We start from the raw sequence: 18,085 nt of genomic DNA, 5'->3' as shown, positions 1-18,085 counted from the left end.
CTCTTGTAGACCAGGCTGGCCTCGAACTCACAGAGATCCGCCTGCCTCTGCCTCCTGAGTGCTGGGATTAAAGGCGTGCGCCACCACCGCCCAGCGGTAGGCCTTCTTTTTAAGGATCATGGTTCTACTAAAATAAAAGCTGAGCGAGCTATTAAGGGTATACGAAGTGAGCTCAGAGTAGGTGGGGCCTGAGAAAGCAGAGCCAAGACACTGAGAAAAGAAACAAGTAGATAACCTACACGTATAAACATGCCTTTGACGGGGTACAATTTTCTCTTTCCCACATGGTCACCAAGTCAACCCTGATCTTTCACTCTCTATTTCCGTCAGACACCCAGTCTCATCATGGCTTCAATTACTCCTCTCTGTAGTCACCCTACACCAAGATAAGATTCCTTACCCCAAGATCCTGTCATGGAAGGCTGTATCTGCCGACACCTGTATATCCTGACTAGCAACCAGACCTTTCTCTCAGGCCACTCTGCATAGTATTTTCACAAAAACCACCACTCACTTCAGTCAAGAAATTTTCTTTCTTTCTTTCCTTTTTTTTTTTTTTTTTGGTTTTTTGAGACAGGGTTTCTCTGTGGTTTTGGAGCCTGTCCTGACTAGCTCTTGTAGACCAGGCTGATCTAGAACTCACAGCGATCCGCCTGCTTCTGCCTCCCGAGTGCTGGGATTAAAGGCGTGCGCCACCACCACCCGGCAAGTCAAGAAATTTTCAACCTCCCCATACACACTAATGTTCATTATCCATTCCCCCCTACTACTGTCTTAGCTCACTACTAAAAAATTCTTAACACAGAAATTCTGAGAAGCTCTTGGTTGAACCTTACTCCTCCCCTGAGCACCTATCTATTAAACCCCATGTGAAAATATATTGAACTCTTTTCAATAAAGCACAGCTGCTAAGAAAGAAAGAAAACAGCCAGGCACGGTAAAAAATACAACTTAATAAATACCAGCAAATGGGAAGCAGAAGAGGCAGATCTCTGAGTTCTAGATCTGAGTTCTAGGCTAGTGTGGAAAAACAAGTCCAGCTAGTAAAAGTTATGCAGTGAGATCCTATCTCAAACAAAACAAAAACACCAAAATGTACAGGTGCCAAGTGTTTTCCTGTGACTTTTCTCTTGGTGACTCACATAGTGTGACTATCACCTTTCACTCCGGCTACACCGTTACTTTTGCCCACTGGCTGTCTTTCTTGAAGACTGTTTCTTCCCATGTTCTCAAAGCAACATAAACCCACAATTTCTGCTAAAACTCAGCATATTGTTGTAAAAAGGCTGAGGTACAAAAATTAAAAAACATTATGAAGCTTTTACTAAAATTATAATCCAGATAGAAGATATAATAGTAAGTTGACAGAAGTCAGAACTCTTGCATACCAAGAGTAAGATTGTAAAATAGTACAGGTACTAGGGAGAAACAGCTATCATACAATCAATCCAGCAACTTCAGTTCTGGTGGTACAACCAAAATAAGTAAAAGCAGGTTTTCAGAGGAATGTACACCTCCATGTTCACCACTATCACAATTACTAAGTAATACGAACCTGCTACAAAGGGCAGATACTGTATGATACCTTTTACATTAAGACAATGGTTTTCAACTTGTGGGTCTTGACCCCTTCCCTCAGGGAGGTTGCGAAGGACCCTTTCACTGGGGTAGCAATCAGATATCCTGCATATCAGATATTTTTATTAAGATTCCTAACAGCAGCAAAATCATAGCTATGAAGTAGCAACAAAAATAACTTTATGGGGGCTGGAAGTCAAACCTGGGTCGTACAATAACAAGCGTTCTTAACCAGTGAGCCATCTCTCCAGCCTACATAGGGTGTCCACATACATAGGTAGAGAAACAGAACTGTGATAAGTGATGAAGGAAGAAGCAAAGGAGAGTTTAATATGAAGAGTCTGAAAAGGTTCTGGAGATCCACTTCATGATGGTGTAAATATGTTTAGTGCTACTGAACTGCATATTTAAAATGGTTAATATAGGGGCTGGAGAGATGGCTCAGCGGTTAAGAGCATTGCCTGCTCTTCCAAAGGTCCTGAGTTCAATTCCCGGCAACCACATGGTGGCTCACAACCATCTGTAATGAGGTCTGGTGCCCTCTTTTGGCCTGCAGGCATACACACAGACAATTGTATACACAATAAATAAATAAATATTTAAATAAAAAGGCCGGGCGGTGGTGGCGCACGCCTTTAATCCCAGTACTCGGGAGGCAGAGGCAGGCGGATCTCTGTGAGTTCGAGACCAACCTGGTCTACAAGAGCTAGTTCCAGGACAGGCTCCAAAGCCACAGAGAAACCCTGTCTCGAAAAACCAAAAAAAATAAATAAATAAAAAAATAAAATAAAATAAAATAGTTAATATATGCTGGGTGGTGGTGGCGCACACCTTTAATCCCAGCACTTGGAAGGCAGAGGCAGGAGAATCTCTTGTGAGTTTGAGGCCAGCCTGGTCCAGAGTGAGTTCCAGGACAGCAAAGGTTACAGAGAGAAATCACCTCATAAAAACAAAACAAACAAACAAAAACAACAAATACCACAATTGAGGAACGATGAGATACCTCAGTGAATAAAGCACAACTTGAGTTCCACTCCCAGAACCCACATGGTGAACCTAAAAAACTAAAGTTGTCCACCTCTACAGATGTGCTGTGGCGCTCGTACACACAAGCATGCAGGAACAAAATAAATAAATTTTTAGAATTGAGCTAGAAAACATCATATTGAGTGAAGTAACCCAAACTCAGAAAGACAATTATCAAATGTACTCACTCATAAGTGGTTTTTAGACATAAAGCAAAGAAAACCAGTCTACAAATCACAATCACAGAGAACCTACTCGAGAACAACGAGGACCCTCTAAGAGAGACATACATGGATCTAATCTACATGGGAAGTAGAAAAAGACAAGATCTCCTGAGTCAATTAGGAGCATGGGGACCATGGGAGAGGGTTGTAGGGGAGTAGAGCAGAAAAAAATGTACAGCTCAATTAAAACAATAAAAAAGATAGCATAAAAATTTTTAGATTTATCTGTATGAGTGTTTTGCCTACAAAGGTCAGATTCTGTATAACTGGAATTATGGATGAGTGTGAACCACCATGTGGGTGATGAGAAATAAACCCAGGCCCTCTATAATGCTCGTAATCACTGAGCCATCTTCCTAGTCCCACAAAATTCTTTTTAAAACTTCTAACTTTTTTTTTTAATAAACAAGAAAAAGGAAAGAGAGGTGAGGGAGGAAAGAAACAGAGAAAGGCTGAACTTAATTTTTTTCTCTTTACTTTGCAGACCAGTCTGAAAACAAAAAAAGGAAAAGGAAATGGAACCAATTTACTCTATTGACCAAAATGTAAACCAATTTGTTCTAATGCTAAACTACAATTCCTTATAAACTCCACTATATATATATATATATATAAGACTATTTAAGGCTTTTTTAAGAGATGGAGAGCTGGGAGTGGTGGTGCACACTTTAATCCCCACACTTGGAAGGCAGAGGCAAGCAGATCTCGGTGAATTTGAGGCCAGCCTGGTCTATAGCAAGTTCCATAACAACTAGGGCTGTCTGGTACATAGAGAAACCCTGTCTTGAAAAACCAAAAAAGAAAAAAAGAGACAGAGATGGAATGATGGCTCAGCAGTTGCAAGTGCTTCCTGTCTTCCAGAGAACCCAAGTTCAGTTCCCAGCACCACTGTCAAGAGGATTACACCTGTCTATAACCCCAAGTCCAGGGGGATACAACAACCTAGCCTTTACAGACACCTGCACTCATGTGCATATAACCTCCTACAAACACACAGACACATATACATAATTAAAAGTAAAAATAAATATTTAAAAATACTTGGGTATATGTTACAGGTTCTTTAAAAAACAATACTTCTGGCGGAGTGGGATGACTAAATGCTCAAGCTGTATGAGCAGCTGTCTGGGAAGAAGGGAAGCTGTGAAGGACAGCAGTCTAAGGGACACCCAGACACCCACAGTATTGTCAAGCTATACAAAGCATGTTGTTTCTCCTTTCTTCCTACTCCTCGCAGGTGGTCCTGAGCTGTGCTAGAAGTTTAGGGTAATTTCCTGCTGCCCATCCTTATGATTCTAATAATTGCATCTCAGTTTATGTTGGCTTGAATTTAGGCTACATCTGGGGGGGTGTTTGGTGTTCTAATAGAATCATCATATTGTTAATTTAAGATTTGCAACTCTGAAGAGTAAGACACTCTGCTGAGACCAGGTCCACGTGGGAGAGGGTGAGGGTTAGTATTGCCTGTATGTGGTTTGACAAGGACTCAGACCAGAACCAGACAGTGGCCTCTTCTGAGATGTGTTTTTAGAGTCTTGTACCCCGACTGAAACAACCCAAGGCTTACATATCAGCTAATCCCTAACAGTCCAGCTCAGGTGGCTACATAAGTGTTGATGTCCTGTAACTCTAAAGATCAGGGCTACTGTGTTGAAACATGGCCATGGAGAGAGGGGCTAAACCTTGCTTTTCAGTAGTGTGAGCAAGTCACTGGAGTTGCTGGGTGTGTTAATCGGGTCTGTCACAAAAATAAAAGGTATTGGATTCAGAAAAGAAAAACTTCTCTTTTAAAAACATATAGTAAAGTACGATCACAAACTGGGAGAAAATATTTACAAAACACACATTTACAAAACAAACATACAAAAGACTTGATTTCAACATACAAAGAAATAGCCCTCACCAACAAGAAAGAATCCAATTAGAATCTAAGCAAAATCTGGGAGAACATCTCAGCAGTAAAGTCCATGCCTCAGTACTTTAGAGGCCCTGAGCTGAGTCAACAATCTGTACCCAAAATTCTAAAGGCAATCAAACTATACTTCCAACAGGTGAATGAAATCCATACAATGGAATTTTGTTTAATCACTGAAAGAAATGATCAAGCACAAAGGTGAATTTTAAAGTGTGCTGCTAACTTAAGTAAAAGAGATCAGACTGCAGAATTCCAATTACTTACATTCTGAAAGGGGTAGAACTAGAGACTGTACCATAAAAATCAACTCTGTGTGAGCTGGGCATGGTAGTGCATGCCTTTAATCCCAGTACTTGGGAGGCAAAGGCAGGAGGATCTCTGAGTTCGAGGCCAGCCTAGTCTACAGAGTGAGTTCTGGGACAGTCAATGCTACACAGAGACCCTGACTCGAAAAACAACAAAAATAAAAACCAAACCAAACCAAAGTACTATACTAGCTCAGAGAGTTGTTTCTACCATAGCAGATGGGTCAATGACTCTGATAGTGCAAGACGTGTCAATAGTATATCTGAACAATTAAGTATATGGTAGATGGAAGCCACTTTTTTTGTAAGAATAGAAATTTACAGATAAGCAAGCAGAGGCTGGAAGAATCTACATGGCAATGCAAACAGAATTAGAGATATCTGTATGAATGCTTAGCTTAACAGTCGCATAAAAATGTTTGCGTGTGTTTACATATATACACCAATTGGAATGCATACATACTTTCTTGTTGTCAACTCAGAAGACCCACAGAAATGAAGGACACTACATTACTATAACCATCAATAGGCCAAACGTTTAGTTTCTAATATTCTTCAGTAAAAGGAAAGAACATTCCTGAAATAGCTGATCCTAAGAGAACTGGATAATATGCAAGACAAGTCTGGAAGCTACATATGGTGGCACATACCTATAACCCTGACACTTAGGAAGCTAAGTGAGGCAGACCAGCTACATAGTAAGACTGTCTTAATAACAAAAGGGGGGGAACCTAAGTACCTACCGCCAGAGAGGAAGTGATCAATGAAACACTCATTCACAGAAGGACATCAGAGAAATACAGTTTACGATCAAACTCAAGGATGAATAGTTTGAGCAACAAAATTAGCATATTGGATTATACACTCAAAATATTTAAGTTTCTACAAATCTATGATGATCCAAATACATGTGTATGGAACAAAATCCTTGCATAGACTCCAGAATCCACTGACACTGCATCTTCAGCTAACGCGGGCAATCCTTATCTGCAGGCTACACTGTCACAGCCTTCTAAAGAGAACAAAAAGGAGGGGAAGAGGAACTTTATAGTGGTAGAAAGCTGGCAAATTATCTCAGCCCGCTTTGATCACAGCCAGCATCAACAGAAATAGGCTATATTGAGAGCATACATCCTTGATACAATGTGATAAAGGTGGTACTAGAACATTTGATCTTCCCCCTAAAACCCAGTCTGCAGTAGGATAAAGGTCAGGCAATCCCAGATATTCTACAAAACACCTCTGCAGTTTTCCTCAAAACAAACAAACAAAAAACCAAAACCAAACAAAACGAGACATCAAAAATAAGTTTGAAGCCGGGCGGTACACTCGGGAGGCAGAGGCAGGTGGATCTCTGTGAGTTCGAGACCAGCCTGGTCTACAAGAGCTAGTTCCAGGACAGGCTCCAAAACCACAGAAAAACCCTGTCTCGAAAAACCAAAAAAAGTTTGAAAAACTTTCAAAAGAAACTACCGCTACAAGGTGCCTAAGGAAACGAGTTAACACCTGTGTCTTTCAAAGATTAAACAAGACTAACAAGTAACCACTCCTGGCTATTATTCATACATCTTAATGTCTACAATGACAACACTTTTTTTTTTTTTGCCCAATCCAAATCTTTTATATTTATATCTATAGTTTCCTAAGGCAAGGCAGAAGTAGGCTGTGAGTTCAAGGTCAGCTTAATTTACATAGTGAGTTCCAATACAGTCAGAGTTAGAGACCCTGTCTCAAAAACAAACAAAAAAAGCAATATGGTTTTGTTTTTTACATTTATTTATTGTGGGTGGTGGTCAGAAAACTACTTTCAACTTCTAGGGTCTGTTCTCTTTCCCTCTTTCCACCACGTGGGGCTTAGGAATTGAACTCAGGATAACAAACTTGGCAGTAAGCATCTTTACCCACTGAACCACCAGAGCAATAGGTTGTTTTTGTAGGGGGAAAAAAAAAATCAAGCAGGGAACAGATTAGAGCTTAAAAGTAGAGTACCTGCCTAGCATGCTACAAGTCCCAGTCTTTGCAGCCAATGTGGAAAACAATCAGCAGAGCTCTAAAGCCAGTTAGGAAGAACTTCCTGGAATTTTAAAGCTCAAGGGGAAGTCAATACAGAGATTATTTTACTCCTATACAGAAACACATTTCCTACAGTTCTTTTCTAAGGTAAGGCTTCTGGCATTCATATATACTATTTTTTTCCAGACTGTGACATAATTTTATTTTCTGCTTACAAGACATATCACTTTCTGTTTTTTTTTTAATTTTTCATTTACTGTTTTTCCTACAGTGCCTGAATTCAGTGACCCCGCACACGCTTACCACATGCTTTATCAATGAGCTACATCCTCAGCCTTGCCTACTACTCTTCAGAATCACCCTATCATCTTACACAAGCACACAGGATTCTGCCATTTAAATTTGTTGTCATAGACGCCCTCTGAGCTGGGATGAAAATGCCAGGCTGTGTGGCTACCAGCTGCAAATACAAACAACTATCTCAATGTATGTCCTTGTAAAAAAATCTGTTTTCCACTTTTTCTTTCCCTTCTGGTAGTGCTGAGTAATAAAACCAGACCCTTGTCTGTTATGCAGCCTAAATCTTTGTCTTGTGAAATTACAAATTACTAGTGTCTTAGACCTTCAGGAGACAGTAATTAGAAATCAAAGCCACAGTCATGAAAATCTTAACATCTGAGCCTACTGAAAGGACTTCTCCCAAAACCGGCTTAAGTTATATTACAAACCTGAATTTCACATGGCTTTGCCGTTAATGCAAACAATAAAACCAAGGGTAAAGAAAGAACAACTAACATACATACTACATGACACAAGAACTGATTTATCATCCAGAACTTTAAAAAAGCTGCTCAAGCACAAGACTGTTTCCCAGCAGTCACATAACTGGACATTACACAAACTCTGTGGGGACCAAGTAGAAGATGCATCTGGGACCTAGCAGAGCACTGATACACTAAAATGGGCTACTGGTGGTACACTATAGCACTCAGGCAACTACGGAGGGATCAGCAGTTACAGAATGTACAAAGCCAGCCAGAGTCACATAAGGGATCTTTCAAAGAAATCAAACAAGGCCTGGCAAGATAGCTCAGTGAGTAAAGATGCTTGCCACCAAGCCAAAGTTTGATCACCAGAGCCTACATGATTTTGAGACTGACTCCTGGAAGGTGCCCTCATACTTCCACACATGAGCTATGACACCTGTGCTCCCTCCTCCAATGTTTAAAAAAACAAACAAAAAAAAAACAAACAAAAAAAACCCACAACGCCAAAAGGGGAAAAAGTCCAAAGATAAATTGTTCTTAGAACTAGAAACTATGGGCTGGAGAGATGGCTCAGAGGTTAAGAGCACTGCCTACTCTTCCAAAGGTCCTGAGTTCAATTCCCGGCAACCACATGGTGGCTCACAACCATCTGGAATGAGGTCTGGTGCCCTCTTCTGGCCTGCAGATATACACACAGACAGAATATTGTATACATAATAAATAATAATAAAAAAAAAAGAGCTAGAAACTACACACATAAAAGTGAGTGTGGTCTGACTATTCTCTTAAGAGCACACCCATGGAAAAGACCTGGCTTGAATTTTACAGTTACCTGTCTATAAGGAGATGCTCAGCAGTCACTGGGTACAAAGACTGTTCTGTATATTTTTGCCACTTCTCAAGTGCTAGGGCCTCTGCATCTTAGCCTGGCATTCAGCATTCTATTGCTGAGCTTCATGCCTAGTGCTTCATTTGTTTGTTTAATTGGTTGGTTTTTGGAGACCAGGTTTCTCTTTAGCTTTGGAGCCTGTCCTGGAATTCTCTTTGCTCTGTAGACCAGGCTGGCCTTGAACTCAGAGATCCTCCTGCCTCTGCCTCCCAAGTGCTGGGATTAAAGGTGAGCACCACCACTACCTGGCATCCTTGGGTTTTTTGAGACAGAACTTCACTATGTAATCCAAGCTAGCCTCAAACTTAATGATCTCCCTGCCTCCTCCTCCATGGCTAGGATTAAATGCATCCACCACCATATCTGGCTTACTTTTGTAAGTTAAGTCTATAATTACTTCAAATCTTCAAAAAAATTACTAAATCATTGAAGATGGCTTTGTAATTAAAAGGCAGTGCTGCGTTCAGAACCCAGCTCCTCCAAGAGTACTGAACCGGGAGTGGAAGAAAAAAAAGAGTATTGAACCACATCTCCAGTAAATTAAAATTAATTTACATTAAATTTAAGAAGAAATGTTTGCCAGGTCATGATGGTGCACGCCTTTGGAAGGCAGAGGCAGGAGGATGTCTGTGAGTTCAAGGCCAGCCTGGTCTTACAGAACAGAGAGTTCCAGAATAGGCTCCAAAGCTACAGGAGCCGTCTCAAAACACACACACACACACACACACACACACACACACACACACAAATAAATAAATTAATTAATTAAAAAGAAATGTGAGCTTAATAACGTTTAGTATTACTGAATTTAGAAGGATGTGAAAGGCTGGGAATCACTAACCACTTAGCCTTAGTTTAATAGAAAACCTTAGGCCAATGGCAGACCGTATCTTAAAAACAAGGTGGACTGCTCGAGGTGGCTTTCTGGCCTCAATGCACACACATGTATGGCCGCCCATATAAATGTGACACACCCTTGCGTATGCCCACAAGTTTAAGGTATGTTATCGCTGGTGGAGCCTTTACCTAGCATGTGAAAGGCCTAGATTTGCTCTCCAGTAATCAAATGATCTGCAAATGACCTAAAATCAAACATAAAGCATGGGCAAATATACACAAAGCCAAGAAAATACATTATTTACAACATGAAGACTCAGACAGAGAAACAGGGCCTAGTTTAAGGACCAAAGGAATCTTCAAGACCGCCTATCTTCACATTTCACTGCAACACACTCAGCATTTAGAACGGCTAAAATCCTAGTGGTGGAAACTTCAATTTTATTACTCTGCAGTGCTGATGATCAAAACCAGAGCTGAGTGATGGACAAGAACCCTGCCTCAGGCTGGGCGGTGGTGGCACACACCTTTAATCCCAGCACTCGACAGAGGCAGGCGGATCTCTGAGTTTGAGGTCAGCCTAGTCTACAAGAGCTAGTTCCAGGACAGGCTCCAAAAGCTACAGAGAAACCCTGTCTCGAAAAACCCTGCCTCAGAGCTGTGTTCCCTGCACCCAGCTTCAGGTTCCTGATTCTGAAACTTCCATTCCTTATTATCAAGGCAATTCAGTGCTGGGGAAGACTGTTCTAGTTTCTCCAAATTCTGTGCAGCCTTGGTCAAGCTCATCCAGTCCTCCTTTCTCTAGTTTATAAACCTTAGACTTTAAAAACAGGACTACGGCCCAATGCCTGTACTTTAAAAATATTATTTTTATTTTTATTTTTTTTTTGGTTTTTTCGAGACAGGGTTTCTCTGTGGCTAAAAATATTATTTTTAAAGTCCTCAACCAAAGCACAGACTATGGACATCCTCATGACCTCCAGCAGCAACAGGGAACATGAATATTAACGTGGCCCTCAGTGGCAGCACAGACCATTCATGGACATCCGCATGGCTTCTGGGGGTCACACTGATCACAGACAATTGGCATGGTCTCAGGTGGCAGCATGAATCACAGGCATCAACAGGCCTCAGGCAACAGCCCAGGCCACATATAGCCATAGATCCTCCAGTAGTAAACAGACCACGGACATCGCCATGGTCTCTGGTGGCAGCAAAGCCCATGAAGGCCTTTCAAGGAGGCCCAGTCCAGAAATGAACCTATCTCCATCTCGGACATCCTGCAGTTGCTCAGAGCCAGGGTGGTTATGCAGCTGAGCTGCAAGTTTGGGGGCAGAGCCTGCACAAGCTCAAGCTGCTGCACACCACCCTCGGCCCTACTCAGCATCAACACATTCCCTCAGTGACCAAAGCCACACTACACACCTGCTGTTGCCACTGTCTCTAAATCTGCCCCTCTCTGTGCACCCACTGCCCTGTTCCGATATCCTTCCCCTTCTCCATCACACATTTGTTCAAAGAAGCTTTGCACAAAGAAAAAAAATTAAAAAATAAAAAAAAATTATTTTTTTTTTAATTTCATGTTTTAGAGTTTACCTTTATGTATGTCTACGTATCTTGTGAGTGCCTGGTGCCAAGGAGGCTAGAAGAAGGCATCAGATCCTCTGGAACTGGAGTTACATATGGTTGTGAGCCATCATGTAGGTACTAGGAGCTGAAGCTGGATAGGTCCTCTGGAAGGGCAATCAGTGCTGCTAACCACTGAATCATCTCTCCAGCCTCCAAATACTTCTTATCGAATTTAAAAACAAATTCATGCAGGGCATGGTGTTATAGACCTATAACTCCAGCACTCAAGAGGCAGAACAGAATGATCACAAGCTCGAGGTCAGTTTGGTGTACATTGTGAATTCCAGGCCAGCCAACGCTACCAAGTACGACCCTGTTTCAAAAATCAAAAAGAAACTTCAATTTCTTCCCTTTATTTATAAAAATTACAGGAATAAAACTAGATGGTAGTGGCGCACACCTTTAATCCCGGCACTCAGGAGGGAGAGGCTGGCAGATCTCTGAGTTCGAGACCAGCTCTGGTCTACAGAGCGAGTTCCAGGATAAGCTCCAAAGCTACAGAGAAACCGTCTCGAAAAATAAAATCACAGGAACAGTAAAATGATCAAATGTTCTTGGTTGTTCTAAAATAAATATTAAATAATTTTTGAAATAGTACACAGAATTTTTAAACGTGATCTCTTTGTAAGCTATGACTTCATTCCAGCATAATACTGACGTGAATGTGTCACAGGTCCGCTGACACCTGGTGTCTTCCTCCATTTCCTTCCAACTTGTTTTCTGATAGGTGGTCTCTCAGAGAACGTGAAGCCCCACCCCACATGGGGCTACCTAGTCAATGAGCTCCAAGGTCCCACTTGTGTCCAGCTGACAATCTGAACTCATTCCTAATGCCTGCACAACAGGTCAGGCACTTCAGCATCTGAGCCATCTAATCGGCCCTCATCTGACATAGTCTTTAAAAAAATTTAGGTAGCCTAATAATCCCCACATAAACTCCAGGGAAGTCTATCATCACCATTTTATATTTGTCCAAGAGCACAAATTCAAATGTTCTGAACACAAATTCAAATCACAATGCCTGATTAGCTACTTAATAACGTGGGTCAACTACTTATCTCTGGATCTTGGTTTCTTCTCTAAGCCAATACTAACTCTTACCTCTAAGAACTGCTAAGAATATGTAAACTGCTTTATAATAAGGCCTGTTTTACAGCATGTGCTCAATATTAGTAGTGACTGCTTACTAATATTTATACTTGTCAATTTTTAATGGTTCCAAAAACAAATTTTATTTTTTTACTTTTGGACAGGGTTTGTGTAGTCTTGGCTGTCCTGGAACTAGCTCTACAGACCAGGCTGGCCTTGAATTTACAGAGATCCACCTGTCTCTGCCTCCCCAGAGCTGGGATTAATACCAACAACACCAAGCACAAAACTGAATTTTAAGGCTCTAAACTTTATATTGGGAGAAAATAAGCAATTATTGAGTTCAATCCCTAATACCCACATAGTAAAAGGGAGGAATCAACTCTCAAAAATCATACTGATTTCACTCACGCCCTCATGCCATTGCACTTGCATGCACAAAAATAAATGTAATAAAATGCTTGTAAAACTCAGAACATCTGCTGGGGGGCGGTGGCACATGCTGTTAATCCCAACACTAGGGAAGCAGAGGCAGGCATATCTCTGTGAGTTCGAGGCCAATTTTGCCTACAAAGTTCGGGGACAGCCAGGGCGTTACAAAGAAACCCTTCCTCAAACAAAGCAAAACAACCAAAAAAAAAAAAAAAAAAACAAACCAAAAAAAAAAACCCAGAACATTTATTAAGGAAAAATACATACACGTCTAAATAAAAAACAAGTATTCAAGATGGCACACTCCTGTAGTCTCCGTTACTTAGGCAGCTGAAGTTGGATGGATACATGAGGCAAGAATTTCAAGATCCCCTTGGCAGTAAGGGATATAACCAAGAGGTAGTGTTTTCCTAATCATTAAATTCAAAGCCCTAGGTTCAATTCTCAGTATTTGGAGAGGGTAGGTGGTGGGGGTAACATCCTGGGAACGGTATTATCAGTGACCTGCTCTAAAAATGAGATCTCTAATATCTTACTCACATTTTTAGACTTGCAGCTATTTGTTCAAGTGCTAGGGATAGAGAGCCCTGTCTCTCAAGCTTGCTAGGCAAGAACTCTACAACATCATATCTTCTTAGATTTTTTTTTCATTGACTGTAACATTAGAAGTGTTTTCTTTCAGTAACTTTTCCCCTATTAATTCACTTTAAGATATAAATACCCAGGATGGAGAGCCGGCTCAGTATTTTAAGAGTTCAATTTCCAGCTGAGCAGCTCAAAACTCAGTAATTCCAGCTCCAGAGAATATGATGTCCTCTTCTGGCCTCCATGGGCAACTACAAATATATACTCATACTGGCATACACATAAAAAGATAAACAATAACTCTTAAAGAGATTCTTAAAAGACTTGAATACCTAAATATAAAGTTCGCTAGATCTACCCCCTGCCAAAGACTCCAGGATGGAGACATAGTTCATAGTGGTTAAGAGAACTGGCTGCTTTTCCAGAGGACCCAGGTCTGATCCCCAGCACCCACTCGGTGATTCAAAACCACCTGTAACTACAGTTCTAAGGGACCCAATGCCCTCTTCTGTCCTCAGGCACACACATGAAACAGACATACATGCAGGCAAAACATACATACATATAAAATAAGAACAAATAAACCTAAAAAGTCTTAATTCTCACTTAGCACAACAAAACATTCAACAAGCAAGCACTTTCCTGGTGAGTTTTACAGTACGCGATCCCAAATACAACTATCTTTGGCTCTTCATTTCTTAACTTTTGATGAGCTGCTGATTGTATTTGCCCAGTTCCTTACACCTTCCAAAGCAGTTTCACACGTCTGCCCCCTCAAAGGTGAGGCAAGTAGGAGACTCATTCCCATTTTAAAGGTATAGATAGGAACCAAAGTTACCGTGACACAGAATTCTACAGCTATGCTTACCAACTGTCACTCTTCTCTCTTAAAGCTCTCTTGCAGAGCAAGTGACCTCTGCGGAACAAGGGAGCAACAGTGTGACTGTCAAAGCTGCAGCAACTCTTGTCAATATGCACGTGCCCAGAGGCCCTTGAACGATACGGAGCTAACTGCTCTGTTAAGATAGCAAGGTGGGGAAGAGATGTTGACACCCATCTTCAGACAGATCGGTAAACTTCTACTGTGGACAGTTCACGACAAAACACTGTTCATTGGCGCCTGGCTCGCCTGTGCACCCAGCCCTGGTCCGTGAACTTAATTATAGCAGAAATACAACATGGGGACCGATTCTGTTCGTGCCCTTTCAAATATTACTGGAAAATAAACAAATATTATTAAGATAATCCAATACCCCCCCCTTTAAAAAAAAAAAAAGAAACAAAAAAGGGCAATTTTTTTTAAAGACACCTTCCTTTCCTCAGGGTAAAGAAACTGTAGCTCACCTTTGCCCTCGAGCTTTTCAGCTCAGTTTAACTTCACAACCAATCTCTAGTACCATGACCAGCAGTTAATACACACGGTACCATGACTGTGTCTTCAGATCCTGGCATGTAGGACTTAATCCAAAACTTAGTATGTCAAGTGTAATGGACCGAGGCGTTCAGATTGCAGAAGCCGCCACTGCCATGAATACCCACTGAACCTTTACTATACATCTCACTTCCCATTTAATTTAATACAAGGCCATCGGGCATTCTATCTACAACTGGGGAATAAGCACTAAAGTAGAAAATCTCCCAAATTCCCATCCCCCGATACACGCACACCAAATACCAGCGACTAAGTGCTTGAAACCAGGGCTTTTAACCTTAGCTAAGAAACCAAAACTGTCTAGCCCTCAAGTTACAATCGCAACGTGACCATTAAAACTACTTGCATGACCTTGGGCCAGTCATTTCAAACTTCTAGGCCTCGGTTTCCTCCGTTGGCTAGTAGAACTTTCGGTTGTTTCCCCTGCTTTTAGGGTCCAGTGAATACTCACGCTGGATTGCTATCCACCATCGACTAGGCAGGTGCTGTAGTAGTTAAGCCTTAACTTTCTCAAGCGCTACACGTTCTAGGACATTTTTCTCCCTCGTCAGAGTGCTCGGGGCATGTTATTTTCCCTGGAACTGTAACGCTCACCTCTCGATCTACCCCACCTTTCCCTACTACTCGGGCTACCTACTAGGCCCGAGTCTAGTTCCGCACCTGTATACCGGGTTACTCAGTCCACCTCCGGGTGGGCCAGGACCCGGCCTGAGAAAGCTCTAGAAGCAAAACCAGAGAAAGTTGTTAGCTTTCTCAGAGGTCAAGGAAAGCCCCAGGTCACCTGCCACGCCTCCCGACCTCGGCCGGCGCTTCTCGGGCCTGCCTCGTTACCTGGGCCGCTCGCGTCAAGGTTCTGAGCGGCCGCCAACGCCTACGCCGGCCGAACGCCCGCCCGACCCCCCGGCCGTCGAGACTCCGGCCACACCCGACCCCTCCGCCGCGGCGCCGGTCTCCCAGGCCCCCAAGGCTCGTCCCAGGCTTGAGGCTCCCGCATACGCTTCCCGTCTCACCTCGAGCCTCCCGGGGACCACTGGCGGCTCCCGCACCTTCTCCCACCCGCACACCCGGCCCCGCGCTGCAGTAGAGACAGCGGCGGAGGCGGCCCGACCGTCACGTGCCGCAGAACTAAGAGGCCTCGGCTACCGCTGCCGCGCGAGCGAGCCCCACCGCACGAAGACCAACCCCACGTCCGCCCCTCGGTCCTGACTGGCTACGACGAACGTCAATTCCCGCCCCGTAGCGCAGATTCTGCAATTCTATTGGTTGATACAGCCATCGGTCAAAGCTCCTTCCCATACGCCCCCTAGGGCTATTCTTCGTGGAGCGTGATGATTGGTCAAGAGCGAGGCAGGAAGAGGTTGTTGATTGGGTAAGTGGAAAGAAGGCGGGCCGTGACGGAGCAGGCGGCTGCGCTCGCCCCGGGCCCCTCTGCTTTGGCAAGCGTTCTCGAGTAGGGTCGCCTTGGTTCTTCAGTGGGCGGCGTGTGGGCGGCCATTGCGGGAAGACTCCTTCTACCCGTTGAGCTAGGAACCCTATTCCAACCCCTGCTGCCATTCGTTGCAGGGACACGTGGCCTTCATAAGAAATGGAGGGAGGTCTGGGCGGTAAGCCTGTGCAGAACGAGATCCCGCTGGGCCGCAGGCGCCACCGTTCCTGCGGAGTCATCGCCCTGAGCCGGGGAGCTTGAGACCTCTTTACCTAACAAAACACAATCTAGATTCACAATCATGCCACATGAAGTCCCCTCACCGTGTTCCTGTGCTGTTTTCTGATATTGGTTATTAAAATCAGACATATCCTAGCGACAGGGTGGTGGTAACCATGTGCAAATTCAAAATGCCCATTTCTGTAAACCACTTATATTTCATTTCCAACTTGTTGAAAAAACCCTGTGAGACCACTGATCGCCTCTGGTTGTGTTTCGTGACCCAAAGCTTTGAATACTGGGAAAAGAACCAGCGTGTTCTTAATCATCTATGTAACTACCTACATAAAACCAGCTCTATTCCTGCCATCCCAAGGGAAAGGCAGTCAGGGTTTTGTTTGACTCAATTTAGTAGCCGCCAATTCTCACTTCCTAATTTTATAGCAGAGAATTTGCTTTCCTTATTTGCCTTGGAAAGATGTTCAAAAATTTGAAGCCAGGTGTGCTGGCAAAGCTTTAGTCCCAGCCCCCAGCACTCAGGAGGCTGAGGCAGGAGGACCCACCCCCTTAAGGGTCTGGAGAGTAGCTCGGCCATTAACAACACTTGCTTGCTCTTGCAGAGAACTCAAGTTCGGTTCTCAACACAAGCAGCAGGCACTCGCAACTGCCTATAACTCCAGCTCCCAGGGATCTCATGCCTCTTATGGACCCCAAGGGCACCCACTGTACTCTGAGGTGCACATAATAGCCACATACAGATACTACATAAGTACACATAACTTTAAAATCTTTTTTTTTTAATGTCTTTAAGATGGGTTACCCAAGATGGCTTGGAACTTAAGAGAGTCAAAAGACCACCACTGCAGAAAGGGGTTATGTCTAAAGGGGTAGAAACCTTTCTGTGTGAAACAGGAAGAGGTGAGACTTGAACCTCCTGTAGATAGATATGCAGAATTTCTGAAGGAAGAGTTGGAAGGTGGATTTTCGAGATGAGGAAGCGGTGTGTGGGAAAACAGGAAGCAAATCACGGGTGTTTGGAGGATTCATATACAAAAATGTGCTGGGGACCATCATGATGAGGGCACTCTGCAGGAAAGGGCACTTAGCACCAAGCCTGATGACCTGAATTTGATTCCCAGTACTCACACTGTGGAAGAAGAGAACTGAACTGTACTCCGATCTCTAGATACATTCACACACACACACACAATAGCAAATGTGGAGATTGAATGAAAATGAGGACATGATTGCTCCAAGGGATACAGTCCAGAGAAACTGGGAACCTCAGTTTCCTGATCCTGCCATAGTGCGCCATCATACAGTTTCACAGTTTTTCTATAACTCAGTTTATCCAAATAGATAAAGCTTAACAGAGTTACCCAATACAAAGGGACTAGACATTTGTATCTTCAAGTTGGTTACTGTTAACCTGAATAGACCTTAGGAATTTACAAACCTTATTTATCAAACATATCCTTTTCATCAAACATGTTACTTATCTAAAGTTTTCTAGAAGGCGTTATCGACAAAAACATAAGTGGTTAGACATTCATTTCTAAGTTGGTTTCTGTTAACCTGAGTAGGCCTTTAAAACCTTAAGAATTTATCATGATATAAAAATTCAACTATGTTCATAGCAGCATTATTTGTAATAGCCAGAACCTGGAAACAACCTAGATGTCCTTCAATGGAAGAATGGTTGAAGAAAGTGTGGAATAT

At 42.8% G+C, this 18,085-nt stretch overlaps 1 protein-coding gene and 1 pseudogene across 3 annotated transcripts in view; one reads left to right on the top strand and one right to left on the bottom strand.

The window, feature by feature from the left end:
• The window catches only part of Canx (calnexin), a 35,567-nt gene extending 19,675 nt beyond the window's left edge, over positions 1 to 15,892 (bottom strand). Inside the window, exons 1-2 of one of the 3 annotated variants that reach the window (XM_026780245.1) lie at positions 15,732 to 15,892; positions 15,382 to 15,440 (exon numbers count right to left, since the gene is read on the bottom strand). The gene's annotated coding sequence lies outside the window, so the exon portion shown is untranslated. Of the gene's footprint in view, positions 1 to 14,157; positions 14,287 to 15,381; positions 15,441 to 15,731 lie in introns of those variants that run through there. The other 2 variants (XM_005350151.2, XM_013347263.2) reach the window with 2 other exon arrangements.
• Positions 15,893 to 16,306: 414 nt separating this feature from the next.
• Positions 16,307 to 18,085, top strand: part of LOC101993034 — a 23,060-nt pseudogene continuing 21,281 nt past the window's right edge.

The sequence above is a fragment of the Microtus ochrogaster genome, chromosome 7 (genome assembly GCF_000317375.1).
Source record: "Microtus ochrogaster isolate Prairie Vole_2 chromosome 7, MicOch1.0, whole genome shotgun sequence".
In the NCBI taxonomy this organism is placed as follows: domain Eukaryota; kingdom Metazoa; phylum Chordata; class Mammalia; order Rodentia; family Cricetidae; genus Microtus; species Microtus ochrogaster.
This window is presented reverse-complemented; position numbering and strand designations above follow the sequence as displayed.